We start from the raw sequence: 15,102 nt of genomic DNA, 5'->3' as shown, positions 1-15,102 counted from the left end.
TTAGAGAAGGGAAGTGACTCGTTCAAGGCCAGGAGACCAGGAGAGCTTGCTTTGTCTTCCAGAGACCCGTCATGTCTATGCCAAGGTCCCTCACCTAGAATATGCAGATCAGATGAACAGGATGAAACGGATCCTGTGCGAGGGCTTTGCAAATTGTGAAGTGAGGGGCTCATGTGATATTTTAGTTTTGCTAAGTCACTTCGGTCATGTCTGACTCTTTGCGACCCTAGGGACTATAGCCCACCAGGCTCTTCTGTCCATGGGATTTTCTAGGCAAGAACACTGGAGTGGGTGTTATTATTATCTGGCCATGACTGCCAGCTTGACTTTAACTCAGGTTCAGATTCTTTCTCCCAGCACATCTTGCTTAGTGCCAGCTAGTGCAGGGTCTGTTCTCAGCAGTGGAGACCCTGCAGTGAACACAACGCTTGCAAGCCCTAATCCCCACAGTGCCTACGTTCCAGGCAACTGCCAGTGTGGGTGTGCTTGCTGTGTGGTGATCAATGCTGTGGAGAAGAGCAGAGCAGAAGGGGCAACGGCAAGTGGCCAGAGGTGGGAAGAGGGGCTAGAATTACACACAGAGGAGGGGGTCAAAGAGGGTCCCTCAGAGAAAGTGACCCAGATCCCGGACTGCACCCAGCACAGTGCGGGGGGGGGGGACTTTTAAAATTGAAATAAAAATTTTTTTGTGGAAAGAAGTATATTTGTTCTTGGGCAGCAGAGTCTCCAGGGAAAGGCTGACTTTGCTCAGGTCTGTGGCAATGGCCCTCTGACACTGGCCCGGGGCACGGGCTGCAGAAATGAAACCTTTGTCATCAGCATTCTTTTAGACCATCAGATGCAACTTTCTGCTTCCTTCTCACAAACCAAACCCAAGCAGAAACCTTCGGGGGTTAGCAGAAATGATTTGCATGAAGACATCCTCAAATCTTTAGGTAGTTCCGCAAGCAGGCAGGAGCCCACACTGCAGCGCTGTGTGTGCTCAGCAGCGCCTGACTCTTTGCAACCCCGTTGTGTCTGAAGTGCAGTGCTTGGCTCCCACCCGCTCCTCCAGGCAGCCCTAGGAGGGAACGTTATCATTCCCATTTTGTAGATGAGGAAACTGAGGTTCGATACTTGCTGAGTGTCGGCATAGCTGAGAAAGGACAGGCCAGAGGTTTAAACACAGGCCAGCCTGGGTGTGTGCCCCGTGCTCTCTCTGCGAGGTCACAGCCCCTTCCCTGGACTGAGGGCTGCAGTGGTTTTGAAAGCAACTTCTGAAACCTTTCCCAGAAGCAATTCAGAAATGATATAGCCCAACCCCTTCATTTTGCAGATCAAACAAGTTAACAATACGAACGTGCGCCTAAGCACCTGGTAGCCATGAATGGATGTTGGTTTCCTGTCTTTGCAGATCAGAAACCAACAGTTTAGAGAAAAGAAGTTACTTCTCTGAGGTTTACAAGGCAGCTTAGTGGCAAAGCTCATAGACTAAGGCAGCCTTGGGACTTCTACATGTTTTCAATTCTCTCCGTGCCCCTTAAGGCCTTAGAGGCGAAACGGTGTAGTGTCAATGACAGAGAGAGAGGAAGAGCTGTCAGGACTGGAGAGCGGTGATCCTTTAAGACTTCTACTGAAATGATGCCTACAGAGGAATGGGCGGGCTGGGTGGAGGTCTGGGGCCAGTAACCGGGAGTAGCAGGGAGCTGGTGGGCTGATGCTCAAAGATAGCCTTGCTTTCTCTTATGATGCATAGACTGGCACCTGTCACATTGGACCTGCTCTTCAAAGTGCTTTGCTTTGAGAGGCAGGGTGGTGGCGGGCACTGCCAGCTGACTGTGGGCTGGTTGTCTCGGTTCCACATTCTCATTCACGGGTTGAGCCTAAATAACAGTAATAGTTAATAGCTAACAGTTTCCCGGGTGGCTCAGATGGTAAAGAGTCTGCCTGCAATGCAGGAGACCCAGGTTCAACCCCGGGGTCAGGAAAACCCCCTAGAGAAGGGAATGGCAACCCACTCCGGTATTCTTGCCTGGGACACGGGGCCTCAAAGGCTGAACGCCTGCACGACTGCTGCTGCTCTTACTTCAGACACCAAGCCTGACCTGTTCTTCCTCCAAAATAAATAGTTCTTGTAGCTCTACCCAGGTTATCCCCCATGCCAAGGATCTCCAAAGCTTTGGGGACTTCCCTGTAGCTCAGACAGTAAAGAATCTCCTTGTAATGCAGGAGACCAGGGTTCAATCAATGGGTCAAGAAGAGCCTCTGGAGAAGAGAATGGCAACCCACTCTAGTATTCTGCCTGGATAATTCCACGGATAGAAGAGCCTGGTGGGCTACAGTCCATGGGGTCACAAAGAGTCAGACACGACTGAGCGACCAACACTATGGCTGTAACAGTTAATGAGTCTGCGTCAGGGCTGGGGAGCTGGGGTGTATATGTGGGAGGGGGCTGGAGTGTACATGGGGGGAGCTGGGAGAAGGACCACTCACGTCTGGTCAGAGTGTGGGGGGTGGGTTAAAGCTTGGGGGAGGAGGCAGGCTTACGTGTCATTTTCCCCGCATCCAGTCAGGTCATCCGAGTTTTCTTCCTGGTTCACAGACGAGAAGGCAGAGGCTCAGGGAACGTCAAGGTCACATAGCCAGTGAAGGTCAGAACTCTAGTCTGTCTAAGCTCCGTTTCCCAGTTTTACACTGGGTATGTGAATGTGTATGTGTACAGAGGGGCTTAATTCCTTCTTCCACTTTAACAAGAAAATGCCACAGGGTTGGGGGGGTGTTGGGTGGGGGGACTGGCCGGGGAGGGGAGGCTCCGTCTCCGTTACTAGGAGTAAATGCCCTGAACTTTGGGAGGAGTCTCTCTCTGGGAATTTCACCAGGATGGGGCTTTATACAAATTCGAGGCAAGTCCCCGCCCACTGTCCTCAGGGAGAAGGTGGGGTCGCCCCAGTCTCTACACAGATGGAGTGGAGAGTATTGAGTTCTCTTTCACGATGTGAATCTGTGTCTTTTAACCACCCTTTACCCTGGAGAAGGAGTGAGGGGGAAAGTCTTCCCAGAGAGAGATCCCAACGGCAGGTTAGGTGCCTCCGTGGGAGGTCTTTGCAGGCTGAATTATGGAGACGAGGAAGCTGCCTCGGACCCATGCGACTGGTTTGAGTCATCCAGTCATTCATTAATTCACTGAAGCTCTGCTCGGCTTTGGGAATTTACTGGTGAGTTGCCCCCAGCTGAACTCTGGGAGAGTTAAAAGGGCAGCAAAGCAGCTCAAAATAGGATAGCTAAGATTGGAACTGGCGGGGACTTCCCCGGTGGTCTGCTGGTGAAGAACCCACCTGCCAAATAGAGACTCAGACCTAAAGGACAGACCTCTGGACACAGCGGGGGCAGGAGAGGGTGGGAGGGACTGAGAGAGCAGCACGGAAATGTGTGCATTTCCATAATGTGCACATGTCCGTAGGTACAGTGGACGGCTAAGGGGACCTTGCTGTGTAATACAGGGAGCTCAACAGTCCGGTGCTCTGTGACAACCGAGAGGGGTGGGAAGGGATGGGAGGTGGGAGGGAGCGTCCAGAGGGAGGGGACACATGTACACCTGTGGCTGATTCACGTTGATGGTTGATGGCAGAAACCAATACAACATTGTAAAGCCATTATCCTCTGATCAAAAACAAAACAAAAAAGGATCCACCTGCCAATGCAAGGGATGCTAGTTCTGTTCCCAGGTCGGGGAAGATCCCACCCCATGTGCCTCAGAACCTCTAAGCCTGTGCGCTGCAACTAGGGAGCCCAAACTCTCGAGCCCCCAAGCTGCCGCTCCTGAAGCCTGAGTGCCCTAGGGCCCCCTGGCCGGCAGCAAGAAAAACCACCTTGAGGAGAGGCCCGCACACCACACTAGAGGGTAGTCCTCACTCACAGCAACCAGAGAAGAGCCTGCATGCAGCACGGAAGAGCCTGTGCAGCCAAAGAGAAATAAATAAATACAGTTTAAAAAAGAAAAAGATCGGAGCTGACGGTTAGACTTGTGCAGCCCACCTGGAGTCTTGACGTCAGGGAGGTGGGAGAAGGAGGTGCTCTGGGTCATGTCAATATTTGGAGAGTTTGAGATCAGGATGATCTAGTGGGTGATGAGATAAATTTCCAGTTAGAGTCTGGAATCAGGGAAATGCAGTTTAGACATGTGTTTGGTTGTTAGTTGCTCAGTCGTGTCTGACTCTTCGTGACCCCGTGAACTGTAGCCTTGCCAGGCTCCTCTGTCCATGGGATTTCGCAGGCAAAACTACTGGAGTGGATTGCCATTTCCTTCTCCAGGGGATCTTTGTGTTTGGTTAGTAGAGGCTATTTTAAAATTTGAATTTAAATGCCTTTAGGTGAGGATCCCATTCCCAGCTTCCGGGGTTCTCACCACTCCTTATTGGCCACATCAGATTTATGTATTTACATGACCGGCTATCTGCCCAGCCCTGTGGCTAACAGAATTTTCCACCCGAACAGTGGATGTCTCTAAGTTCTGAGAATCTATTAATTCAAGTAGAAAGAAACCAAAGGCAGATTTGCAGAATTTAGTATAGTTTTAAACTTTGAGCTTTTCTCTCATTCTCATCGGAATGAGAATAATGCCAGTCTTTACTGGTGATCTTCATTGATGACAATGATAGTTGGTGATAAATAATAGTGAATAATTTGGCATTTATTTCCACTCGTTCCACATGTTTATTGAGAGCTGCTCTGTGTTAGCACTTTTCTAGGTCTCGGGAATACAGCAGCGAAGAAAACAGACAAAAATGGAACTTGAATCCCAGTGTGGGTGGAGGGAGACAGACAATAGAGAAGATACATCATTGTATTAGATGGCGATAAGCACCATGGAGAAAAGTTGGGAAAGAAGGTAAGAAGTATTGGAAGAGGAGGGCTTAGATGGGGTGGCCGTTGTGGGCTGCACTGAGAAAATGAATATTTAGTGAAGATCTTGATTTAGTGTGGGAGCTGCCTTTGGAGCGAAGACCTAGGCAGGAAAAAGCAAGGGCGGAGGGTTAGAGGCGCCCCGTGGGCACACCATGCCCGGCTCTGAGTCACTTCTCTTCCGTGAGGGAGGTGCTGTCATTGTTCCCACTTGCAGATGGGCAGACTGTGGCGGGAGAGCCTAAGAAAGCTCCTGTGGGTTCATAAGAGGTAGAACCAGGCTTCTAACCCAAGCGGCCTAACTCGAGATCTTGTGCCTGTAAATGCTAAGCTGAAGAAATTAGACCCAGGTATGGAGGATTTACACCTCCAGCTATAAGCAGCCTTCCCAGCCCTGGAGGAAAACCCTGGGTGTGGTGGGAGGGGAGCGAGTGACTCGGGCCTTGGCTGGCTTCCTGCTGAGTCACTGCCGATGGGCTGTGAAGGGAGGCGAGGGGCACTCAGGCCTCCCCTCCTCACACTGGTCGGTTCCTGCCTTCCCGGGGAGACCTTCCTGGCAGCATGCCTGAACCACACATTGTCAGTGGGCAAATTCGTCTGACTTTCCTAAGAGCTCTGCTGCAGACTCGTGGGCTCCATTTGCCGGTGTGGCCCCGTGGCCAGCGAGAGGGATGGGCCCTGGAGGTTGACCCTCGGCCCAGCCCAGCCCAGCACCCTCCAGCACGTCCCGGATGGACGCGTTCTGCCTCTCGTCAGACCGGCTGGCTGTCATCTTCAAGAACAGCTGTGTGCTTGCCCCACCGCTACAGATAGCCAGATGCAGAGGGCAGCCACCCACACTGCCCTGGGCCTCTCGAGGCTCACCCTCTTGACATATTCATGCAGGCAGACGGCAAGGAAGGAACCCATAAGTACTATAAGGTGTATATCAAGTTTGTCAAGATTTCAAAACAGGGACTGACAAATAATAGTAGCTAGCACGGACTGAGCACTGGTAGGTTTGAAACGCTTACCATAGTTTATCTCATCTTCATAGTTCCCTCACCACCTAGCAAGGGAGGTGCTTCCTGTTTTATAGAAAAGAGCCTCAGCGAGGCCTTACCCAAGAAAGGTCCAGGAGGACAGTGGGAATGGAATCCTGGTGTCAGGAAAGTACAGGCAGGGGCTTGGTTCCCCAGAGAGCCACAGGTTAAGACTCTGTGTTTCCACTACAAGGGGCATGGGTTCAGTCCCTGGTTGGGGAACTAAAGACCCCACATGCTACGTGGCACAGCCAAAACCAAAGGACAGAGGAGGACAGTGACAGATGAAGCTGGAGAGGACCAGTGGGACCAGGGGCTTGAGATCGTGGTGGCAGGGAACCACCGAAGATTTTCCACGGCGTTTCTCCTTGGTGCCCCAGAGGTGTTGCATCCTTGTTGCTTTAGTTTAGGGTGACCTTGGAGCTCAGATAATGGAGACTGAACACAGTGGGAAGAACTCAGACTGCCTGTGGGGTGACATCCCTCCCTGGCTCCTTGTTCACCAAGCATTCTCTGTATCTGCTGAACTTCTACAGAATCTCCTTAGGTAAGAATTGTAGGGCTTCCCCGATGGCTCAGTGATAAAGAATCCAAATTGCCAAAGCAGGAGACGCAGGTCCCATCTCTGGTCGGGGAGGATTCCACATGCTGCAGAGCACCTAAGCCCGTGTACCACAACTACTCATCCTGTGCTCCAGAGCCCAGGAACCGCAACTACTGAGCCCACCCGCCACAGGTGCTGAAGCCCACGTGTCCCAGGGCCACTGCAATGAGAAGCCTGTGTACTGTGACGAGAGAGTAACCCCCATTTGCAGCAACTAGAGAAAAGCCCATGTAACAAAGAAGACCCAGCAGAGCCAAAAATAAATAGGTAAAAAAAATTTTTTTAAAGAAAAAAGGTGTTGCATTATCTTAAAAAAAAAAAAAATTGTGTGTTCCAGGAATGTGCTGTGCTGTCCACAGCTGGCTGATCCTCTCCACTCTGGCCATGCCCACCTCCCCTGATTCACCTCTTCTCATGGCCTTCATCTCCTTCCTCCCCAATTCTGATGTACACTGAAGTTGTTTCTGTTTAGCTAGCATTTCCACCGCTTTTTGCTAAACTTCTCCTCTCTGTGCATCTTATGAGATCTATTCAGGTTGGCTCACAACACCTTGGAGAAGGCAATGGCACCCCACTCCAGTACTCTTGCCTGGAGAATCCCATGGACGGAGGAGTCTGGCAGGCTGCAGTCCATGTGGCCGCTAAGAGTCAGACACGACTGAGCAACTTCACTGTCACTTTTCACTTTCATGCATTGCAGAAGGAAATGGCAACCCGCTCCAGTGTTCTTGCCTGGAGAATCCCAGGGACAGGGGAGCCTGGTGGGCTGCCATCTATGGGGTCGCACAGAGTCGGACACGACTGACTCGACTTAGCAGCAGTAGCACAACACCTCCTTGCAGTGGACATCATTGGGTTACCTACCCAGTCTAGTCTCCTTCCTGCCTGGCTTAAGAAACCCCAGTTTTCTTCTGGGTGACCACGTGGTCAGCCCCATGGTTTAGACCATGGGTCTAAACCAAAGACAGCACCATTTCCCACTTTCCCAGACTCCCTTGCAGCTAGGGTATCCATGTGACACAGCTATTGACAATAAGACCTGCAGGGAAGTCTGCTCCGAGGCTTCTGAGAAAGTTTCTGGTTTTTTGACAAAGGGAAACAGGCCCTGCCCCAGGGCTCCTGGGGGCAGCCTTTCCCACTGCCCTCAACGTAAATACAGTCATGATGGCTGGAGAGCCCTGCAAGCTGGGGGAGCATGTCAGGTGAGGGTTGACAGCAGCCATCGTCTGGAGAAAGCCTGCCTTCCGAGGTGAGTGCGCCTCAAACATACAGAGAAGAGCAACAGAGCGGCAAGGAAGAGGAAGAAAAGTCAAAGTCTCTTTTTTTGAATGTCTTGATTCACACCTGAAACCAGCACCACTCCTGGAATTCCAAGTTATGTGAACAATACATGCCCTTCTTTGTTTCTTATGTGTGTTGAGATGGGTTTCTATTATTTGTAACCAAAGGCCCAGGTCTTCCATCTTGATAGCACATATTTAACAGGTCTCCCAACCTTCCTCTTTCTGCAACACCTGCGACCTCGATGGGCTGTTAGGATGTGAATAAGGGCTCCAGTCACATGTCATTCTCCTGCCCACCCTCAACCTGAGCACCCCTCCCCATCACACACACACACACACACACACACACACACACCTCTATCTCTACCCTCTTGGTCAAAACTGGCCCAAAGGAATGAAGAATGGGGAAACCCAGGGTGTCACCACATACCATTCTGAGCTCCACAGTGTGCCCAGAATGCACTATTTTGTAATGCCTTTGTTTGAGAAACACTGGAGTTAAGAAATGGGTGTGAGAGAAAAGTGGTCTGGGTGGGGTGCACGGGGTCTGTGTGATCCGGGAGGGACCTTTGAGAATGTGCGTCTCTTGTCTCACTCATTTGTTATTCAGAAAACACATTAGTGTATATATATACACGCATATGGAGAAGGCAATGGCACCCACTCCAGTGCTCTTGCCTGGAAGATCGCATGGACGGAGGAGCCTGGTAGGCTGCAGTCCATGGGGTTGCTGGGAGTCGGGCATGACTGAGCGACTTTACTTTCACTTTTCACTTTCATGCATTGGAGAAGGAAATGGCAACCCACTCCAGTGTTCTTGCCTGGAGAATCCCAGGGACAGGGGAGCCTGGTGGGCTGCCATCTGTGGGGTCACACAGAGTCGGACACGACTGAAGTGACTTAGCAGCATACACACATATATTTTGCTACACCTCATTTGGCTTGTGAGGTCTTAGTTCCTCAATCAGGGATTGAACCTCAGCAGTGACAGCGCTGAGTCCTAATCTCTGGACGACCAGGGAATTCCCTGTGCTGTGCTAAGTCCCTTCATGTCTGACTCTTGAGACCCTGTGGACTGTAGCCCACTGGGTTCCTCTGTCCATGAGCTTCTCTAGGCAGGGATACTGGAGTGGACTGCCATGCCCTCCTCCAGGGGATCTTCCTGACCCAGGGATCGAACCCGAGTCTCTTATGTCTCCTGCACTGGCAGATGGGTTCTTCACCACTAGAGGCACCTGGGAAGCCCGTGGAAGTCCCTACGACAGTATTATTAACTGCAGTCAACACGCTGCACGTTACCTGCTGTGACATTTATTTTCAGAGTGGAAGTTTGTGCCTTTTGGTCTTCTTTCCCCATTTTTGCCCACCCTGCCCCCGACTCCCACGCCCACCCCCACCTCTGACACCACCCATCTGTTCTCCACACAACACGTTTTTCTTTTGAGCACCTATTTCGTGCCAGAGTCTAAAACCTTCCCTGCTTTCTCTCCGTGGATGAGGAAATGTGAGGTACCCTGTATGAAAGCTGCAAAAGAAAGAAACCAGCTGGTGAGTCTCCACCTTCTCTCCTTCTCAAAACGGAAACGACCTTAAAATGAAACAGACGAAATCCAGATTGGCAAGAGAGCCTTACTATTGAGAGGGATCTGAGATACTAACACAAAGCGTCACGCTGGGAGTGGGAACCTCCTTTCCTGGAAACCTTCAGGATAAAGGTCTGAATCGCTGACTCACTCTTGCTAGGCATGTCCATGGGGTAACGCAGAGAGCAAGGGCTTCTGAGTGAAGAAACTTGGGTTGGAATCCTGATTCCTTTCTTGAAAAGGGTGGATTTTGACAAATTGCTAAACCTCTGAAGCTCAGTGTTCTCTGAGTTATTGGGAGCATTTTATGAAGATAATAAGTAATTTAAAAAATTGTCTGTGCTGTTCTTAGTTGTGGCACGTGAGATCTTTTGTTGCGGCATGCAGGATCTAGTTCCCTGACCAGGGATCGAACCCGGGCCCCCGCCTTGGGAGTCTCAGCCACTGGACTACTAGGGGAATCCCTATGGAATGTTTTTTTGAGGGCTGACTATATTCTGGCTCCGACCCAAGTGCTGTATGTGTCTTAACTCATTAAACCTTTACAACAAATGAAGAAATTGAGGCTTAGGAAGGTCAGATGCCTTGCCAGTCAGTTGTAAAGCCTGGCTTTGAACTCAGGGAGCCTGGCTCCAAAGCTTGTGCATGTAACCAGGTCACTTACTGCCACTCTTCTTGGTAAAATGGAGATGACTCCTTTGTTTCAATCACTAGAAAGGATAAGAAAGTGGTAAGATGCAGGGGCTCTGGAGCCACACTGCTCTGGGGGTTCAAATCCCAGGTTTAGAATCTGCCTGCCAATGCAGGAGACATAAGAGACGTGGGTTCGATCCCTGGATGGGGAAGATCCCCTGGAGGAGGGCATGGCAACCCACTTCTGTGTTCTCGCCTGGGAGATCCTATGGACACAGGAGTGTGGTGGGTTATAGTCCATGGGGTCACAAAGACTGAAGCAACAACAGCTGCAGTTACGAGCAAATCGCTTCACTTCTCTATCCCTGCCTTGATTTCCTCATCTGTGAAATGGAGCTGAAAGTAACACTCTCTGGCCTTTTGTGAGAACTGAGGGAGTTAACCCAATAAACTCTCTTTTTAATTTATTTTTATTTATTTGGCTGTACCAGTTCTCCATTTGCGGCACTCGGGATCTCTCGCTGCGACATGTGAACTCTGAGTTGCCGCCTGTGGGATCTAATTCCTCGAGCAGGAATTGAACCCGGCTCCCCTGCAGGGCGAGCACAGAGTCTTAACCACAGGCCCACCAGGGAAGTGTCAAAACAATAGACTTGCATCATACCTGCTGCCGGGTAAACACTCAGTACCTGCTGCCTAGTGCTGTGTTTCAAGTCTCTGTTTCCTCAGGGAGGCCCCGCTGTCCACCCCCACCCAATCTGAATTATGTCCCCACCTCTGAGCATCCTGCTTCTTTCCCAGACAGCACTTAGGATGACTTGCGATCATGTATAATAGTAGCCACTTCACCGTGTTGTTATGAAGATTAAAGGAGATGATGTGAGGAAAGCACGGAGCTTCGTGGCACATGTTTGGCTCTTGGCAAGGGTAAGCTGCTATATTATTATCACCAGCTATTTACACTGGATGCCTTCCTTGGTTGAAAACACTGATTAGTGACGTACTGACAATTTCACCAAATCTAAGCGTTATTCACTCAGCTGCGTCCGACTCTTTGCGACTCCGTGGACTGTAGCCCGCCAGGCTCCTCTGTCCATGGAATTCTCCAGGCCAGAATACTGGAGTGGGTTGCCATTTTCTACTCCAGGGGTTCTTCCTGACCTAGGGATCAAACCCAGGTCTTCTTCATTGCAGGCAGGTTCTTTACCATCTGAGCCAAAGCACCCATCAATTATAACCCACACCATTACTAATGGATTTCTAAGGAATACAAAATCATGGCATAAAGCTTTCTTATCACTTAGAATTTCCATTTCGTGCATATCGAAAGAGCTCTTTTAAGTCTTATTTAGACACAGATTTTTATTGTGTATCAATCTGCTCTGTTTCCTTGCTTTTTAAAAAACACAATAACTTTTCATTTCAGTGCCAAATCAGCATGAAGTCTTTTTGAAGACATTGTCAGCAGAGATTAAACCAACACCTGCGGTGCTGACGCTGCCCAAAGCTTAAGGACAAGGATGACAAGATGCGGAACCGTGACCAAGTTCGTGCACACGCACTACATCACCGCCATCTCCCGGCTGCTTGCGATTTGAGATGCCGCCCGTTACTACACACTTGGTAACGGCCTTATTTCGGAGACGTTAAAATTATGTTGAAAAAGGTGTCGTAAGTTTGATGGAGTACAATATGAAAATTTGAATGTCCTCCCTAACAGTTGTGTTGTTTCTTATTTGGTGTTTCAAAAGCCACCGTGGTTTAAGTCAAACCTATGTAGGTTTTCCCTCTAAGTAACGGCTTCATCTTTAGCACTGAGCTTTTTTAAAAAAAAGTTTTATGTATTTATTTGGTGGTGCTGGGTGTTAGTTGCGGCATGCAGGATCTTCAGTCGCAACTTGCTAACTCCTAGTTGCAGCATGTGGGATCTAGTTCCCTGACCAGGGATCGAACCTGGGCCCCCTGCATTGGGAATGCAGAATCTTAGCCACTGGACTGCCCAGGGAAGTCCCCTAGCCTTGAGTTTTGATTCACGCAATGCTAGCTGCTGTAAAAGATAAACCCGAAAACCACATTGGTTAACACTCTAATGCTTGATATCTTGCATGTATAAAGTCCAAATCAGATGTTCCTCGTTGGCGGCAAGGACTTCATGTCGTCATTCAGGGATCCAGATACATAGATTTTGCCAGTTCCAAGAGATCAAGGCTGCCCTGGGGCTGGAAACATAGAAGGTTTTATGGGCTGAGCCTGGAGGAGGCAGGCACAGAATACTTTGTCTCACATTCCACTGTCAGATCTTGATCATATGGCTGCACCTACGGGAGCCTGGGAGATGTTCTGTGGCTGTGTCACCAGGAAGAAGGGGAACTGAGTTTGGTAATCAGATGCCAGTATCTGCTCTGGGCTTTGTAGGAAGTTCAAGTCCTGTGACGGCCATGCTGTGTAAGTTAATTCATTTCACCCTCACAGCAAACCCCCCAAATGGTTACTATCTTCATTCTACAGGTAAAGAAGCTGAGGCTTGGGATTTCCTTGGCAGTCCAGTGGGTAAGACTCCATGTTTCCAATGCAGGGTTTGGGTTCAATTCCTAGTCAGGGAACTAAGATCTGACATGCTGTGCAGTGCAGCCAAAAAGTAAAAAGAAAAAAAGAAAAAGAAACTGAGGTTCAAAGAGACAATTTGCCCAAGGCCACATTATTCCATAGTTAGGGAGCAAGTATTGAGGCATTTCTACTTATGTTCTTCCATTAAACCTGCCTCCCTCTTTGAACTATCCAAGAATGGTGAGGGAGAGCGTGTCAATAGTTCTTCTCAGATGGAGCTGATTCACATACAGGGTATAGTTTTTTTTTTTTCTGAGGCCAGTGATTTCACCTTTAGTCAGTCACCTCTTGGGCTTTCCTGGTGGCTCAGTTGTAAAGAATCCACCTGCTAATGCAGGAGATGTGAGTTGGATCCCTGGGTCATGGAGATCCCCTGGAGAAGGAGATGGTTACCCACTTCAGTACTCTTGCTTGGAGAATTCCATGGACAGAGGAGCTTTGCAGGCTATAGTCCATGAGGTCACAAAGAGATGGATATGGTTTAACGACTAAAGAACAGTCACCTCTTACTAGTGGACAGGAGGCAACAGGGTTTGCTACCCACTAACAGGATCATGTCAGACTCTTTGGGACCTCATGGACTGTAGCCTGCCAGGCTCCTCTGTCCATGGAATTTTCCAGGCAAGAATACTGGAGTGGGCCCACTGGAGTGGGCCATTTCCTACTCTAGGGGATCTTCCTGACCCAGGGATCAAACCTGAGTCTTCTGCATGTCCTGCATTGGCAGGTGGATTCTTTACCAACTGTGTCACCAAAAGTATAGTTGTACTGGGTACATGACTTTTTCAAGCAATCACTTTTTTTGGCTGAGCCTTGAAGCTGGCATGCATGCTCAGTCACTCAGTCATGTCTGACTCTTTTTGAACCCATGGACTGTGGCTCGTCCTCTGTCCATGGTTTTTTTTTTTCCAGGCAAGAATACTGGAGCAGGGTGTCATTTCTTACAGCAGAGGATCTTCGAGACCAAGGTATCAAACCCAAGTCTCCTGTGTTGGCAGGTGGATTCATTACCACTAAGCCTCCTGGGAAGCCTTACCTTGCAGGATCTTATTCCCTGGTAGCTCAGCTGGTAAAGAATCTGCCTGCAATGCAGGAGACCCCAGTTCGATTCCTGGGTTGGGAAGATCCCCTAGAGAAGGGATAGGCTACCCACTCCAGTATTCTTAGGCTTCCCTGGTGTCTTAGATGGTAAAGAATCCGCCTGCAATGTGGGAGACCTGGGTTCAATCCCTGGGTTGGGAAGACCCCTGGAGGAGGGCAACCCACTCCAGTATTCTCACCTGGAGAATCCCCATGGATAGAGGAGCCGGTGGGCTCAGTCCATGGGGCTGCAAAGAGCTGGACACGACTGAGTGACTAAGCACACTTCCCTGACCAGGGGTTGAACCCATGGCCTTGGCGGTCAAAGTTTGGAGTCCTAACTACTGCACCGCCAGGGTATTCCTGGGAGTGATCATTTTGACAATAGAGATCAATCTATAGATATAGTCCATCTGTCCTAAGTCACTTCAGTTGTATCCGACTCTTTGCGACCCTATGGACTGCAGCCCTCCAGGCTCCTCTGTCCAGGGGATTTTCCAGGCAAGAATACTGGAGTGGGTTGCCATGCCCTCCTCTGGGGGATCTTCCTGACCCAGAGATCGAACCCGAATCTCTTATGTTTCCTGTACTGGCAGGTAGGTTTTCTACCACTAGCACCACCCGGGAAGACCCTATAGATATAGATGTTGATGTAAATGAGATTGTAGATATAGACATTAAAAGGAGACTTAAAAGTAAAAGCAGTATGGCAAAAACCATCACAATATTGTAAAATAATTAGCCTCCAATTAAAATAAATAAATTAATTTAAAAAAAGTAAAAACAACCCAATGCAATGTGTAAATGCTGATTGAGTCCTAGTGTGAAAAACCAGTATTTAAAAAAATTATAGGAATAAATGTATATATTTGAGTATGGGCAGAGTATCTGGTTCTATGAAGGAATTATTATTGTGTTGGTTGTGATAATCTGTACTTCTCTAGTGGCTCAGATGGTAAAGAGTCTGCCTGCAATGTAGGAGACCCAGGTTTGATCCCTAGGTTGGGAAGATCCCCTGAAGAAGGGCATGGCAACTCACTCCAGTATTCTTGCCTGGAGAATCCCCATGGACAGAGGAGCCTTGTGGGCTGCAGACCATGGGGTCACAAAGAATCGGACACAGCTATGTGACAATCAGATTGTAGCTAGGTAGACAACTGTCTTTAGTTTTTAGAGGTGTACTGAAGGGTGAAATGTCATGATGTTTGTACTTTAAAACAAATCAATGACAAAAACAGTAACAGAAAAATAGATGAACCAAATGTGGCAAAACTTTAAGAACAGTTACATGTTGGTAATAGGTATGAGTGTGTTCATCACATTTTTTCCCCCATGATATTTACTGTTTTTTTTTTTTTTTAAATTATTGATTGGTTTGTTTGTATCCCTGGTACACAGTTGGATTTTAT

General features: G+C 49.1%; 1 long non-coding RNA gene across 1 annotated transcript; it reads left to right on the top strand.

Annotated features, from left to right (window-relative positions):
- Window positions 1–2,953: 2,953 nt before the first annotated feature.
- On the top strand, window positions 2,954–11,782 carry LOC138990936 (uncharacterized). Its single transcript, XR_011466970.1, has 4 exons — window positions 2,954–3,194; window positions 4,717–4,867; window positions 10,808–10,933; window positions 11,433–11,782. It is a non-coding gene; the product is annotated as an uncharacterized lncRNA (long non-coding RNA).
- Window positions 11,783–15,102: the final 3,320 nt, after the last annotated feature.

This window comes from Bos mutus, chromosome 15, assembly GCF_027580195.1.
Source record: "Bos mutus isolate GX-2022 chromosome 15, NWIPB_WYAK_1.1, whole genome shotgun sequence".
In the NCBI taxonomy this organism is placed as follows: domain Eukaryota; kingdom Metazoa; phylum Chordata; class Mammalia; order Artiodactyla; family Bovidae; genus Bos; species Bos mutus.
This window is presented reverse-complemented; position numbering and strand designations above follow the sequence as displayed.